The 2,802-nt window shown below is 38.4% G+C and overlaps 1 non-coding gene across 1 annotated transcript; it reads right to left on the reverse strand.

Moving 5' to 3' along the window:
* Positions 1-298: 298 nt before the first annotated feature.
* LOC145767723 (U6 spliceosomal RNA) lies at positions 299-401 on the reverse strand. Its single transcript, XR_014288874.1, has one exon. It is a non-coding gene; the product is annotated as a U6 spliceosomal RNA (small nuclear RNA).
* Between the last annotated feature and the right edge of the window lie 2,401 nt (positions 402-2,802).

A 2,802-nucleotide genomic window follows, 5' to 3' on the forward strand; every position in this document is an offset into this window, starting at 1 on the left:
TCTCTAGGTGGGGGTTGCTTAAAGTTATTCCAATGCGATGTCCAGCCACACTGTCCCAGTGGTTGCTTAAAACGTCTGTTTTCGAATTTCGATAATTAGGGTTGAGCATATTGCTTATTTTAAGTTTGCAAATGTGATGTAAACACTTGTGTGTGTGTTTCACCGTTGTTGTGTGTCACGAGCAGTGTTCTCATTATGCAGGTTTTCGTTGGCAAAATATTGTATATAAATTTAAAGACTTTTTCTGATTGTCTTATGAAAATATTTAGCTTAGTACAGCAAAATGTTTTTTTTTTAAAGAAATATGGAACGCTTCACGATTTTGCGTGTCATCCTTGCGCAGGGACCATGCTAATCTTCTCTGTATCGTTCCAATTTTAGTACATCTACTGCCGAAGCAAGTACTGCAAAATGTTGTTAATCAACAAATTCTTGCCACGCTGATAAGCATCGCAAGTGACAGATGTCTATAATAAAAGAAAGAAGGTTTTATAGACTTTCACAAAAAGGATGAAAACCAACTCATTGCTTTTTTAGAGGGAAGACTGTTCATGAATTACGACTTTTCGGTGATTTCCACAAGCGTTTGTTTCATGGTGCCTGGTTTCTTTACCCCTGTTATTGGAGCCTATTTTTCGCTGGTATATGCTTGCAGGTCACTATTGTTGCCAGTATTGCGATGTGTCAAACATTTCCTTGTTTACTGAAATTGTTAATTGCAAGATATCTTTTGTGAAGCGAAGTGACAACACCACTCTTGCTTGGCGATGAATATTCTGATGAAATTGCTCGCCTCGCTATAAGTGCGCAAAACAAGTGGCCTCGTTTATTAGACATTGTTAAAAAAGTCAAAAGTGTTGTAAAACGAGCTTGGCCTTGCAGTAGCGTTGTTCGATTAATTTTGTTGCTACGGTATTCTAACATGAATATGAACAACATGTAACGCTGGATACTGGGTACGAAATGGTTTCTTTTCTAGCATAAGAGTCAACCTACCTAAAATTTTATTAGTGCAGCCCGCCACAGCTTTCCTTAGTGCCAAAGTGGCCAGCATGCAAAAAAGGTTGGTGACCCCTGCATTGGGTTATTGTCTCATAGCTTCCGTTTCGCAGCACTGTAGCCTACAAAGATTTAAAAAAGTTGAATGCTTTATTTAACACAATATTTAATTTGTATACAATATTTAATTTAACACAATATTTATTTGTTTACACAATATTTAACAGATAAGTTTGTTCCTATTCGAGAGACTTTTGCAGTCTTTACTTCTAACATTCTCTACAACTAGGCGTACTACGCATTGGAATGGAGCCTATACCTCGGATAGCTCAGTTGGTTTGCGCATGACTTATGGAAAGAAGAAACTTCAAGATCAAGCGGCGCAAGTTCGACTCTCGGGGTGTGTGCTTGAGCAACGCAAGTTAAGGATTGCTCTCCATTCAGTGGCATGTAATGGATGGAATAATTCCCCGGCAACAAAACTTCAACAATCGGAAACTTCACTCTGTCAATCTCGGTGACCGGGCCTGTGTCAGTGATTCAAAGCCTCTACAAGTATGCGAAACTGCCAGGATTAAGCTCTGCAATAAGCTTTCCCAGTCCGAAGATAAAGATTCAATCAATCAATCAAACCATTGAAGAACAGTTCCCAACGAAAAATAGGTGTCCATTTATTTGTTTTATGCTGATTTTTTTTGATTTTTTATGCTGATTGTGCCATCATCTAACCAACAGCTGTAAATTACAATGCATTGCTTTTACTTTTCGTTTAGTCTGCTTGTTTGTTTATACAGTATGTGGTGCTATTGAAATAACATAAATAGACTTGACTTCCATCTATTGCCATCTTTCACATTTTGGTTGGTTGGTTATGAATCTGTAGCGCCAGAGAGCTCTGTCTCTGACGTCACGTTCCACGTCATTAGAATTGTTCCAGAAAGTTCTGGCCTTTGAGCACATACCGCGAACTGCTTTGCACGTCTCGGGAATTCAATTCAGTAATCAACCTTTTGTAAGGCGCTATGCCGAATTCCAACCATGGTTCATCGTTATGTAGATTTGCAGTCGTGTTGCGTTATGTCAGTACATCAGTATGTCAGTATACCAGATGTGAGATATCAATGTATCAGTTTTATTGCTGCTACTGCTTCTACTTCTGCTGCCTCAAGTATAACGTTTGAATCAGTTTGGTAGGCTATTATGTTCAGAGTCTGTATGCTATGATTTTGGTGCAGCAGCTATGATTTCTGACTCAAGACTGTTAATAATGTAGAAGCGACAATACTTTATGTCCAGTTTTTGGTGATGGAACGTAAACCCTTCGGGTGTTTTCTTTTCTTGCTTTTTGTGTTATTGGATCGAAGATTAACACTTTGCTCCTCAAAGGGAGGCCAGATTTGGCCCCCCCCTCAAATTTCCTTTAATTATTTGAAGCACAGTAACGCCATGCACTTGGTTTTTCTTGACTTTTTCTAAAATTGCCAGGCGGATCTGATGATATTAAATTTGATGCTAAAAGTTGTGTAGTTTTCTTGTAAATTCAAAATTTTAGTGAATTTTTGCTATTTCTAGCTAACTTCCAGCAAAGCGTGAAATGGATTACATTGCGATAACAAGCCATAAGCTCATAATTGCTTCGTGCATCGATATGCGCGAGCAGAGAGAAGCATCCTCTTGCTTTCCTTTGTTTGGTTTGACCTCAATAATACAAAGCGCGTTATTTCTTATGCTACAAAGAAAAGACAGTGATCGCAAAGCTGTTAATTAGAAACAATAATAGCAAACGTTTTTTGCGTTATCAGC

Source organism: Aplidium turbinatum, chromosome 3 (genome assembly GCF_918807975.1).
Source record: "Aplidium turbinatum chromosome 3, kaAplTurb1.1, whole genome shotgun sequence".
NCBI lineage: Eukaryota > Metazoa > Chordata > Ascidiacea > Aplousobranchia > Polyclinidae > Aplidium > Aplidium turbinatum.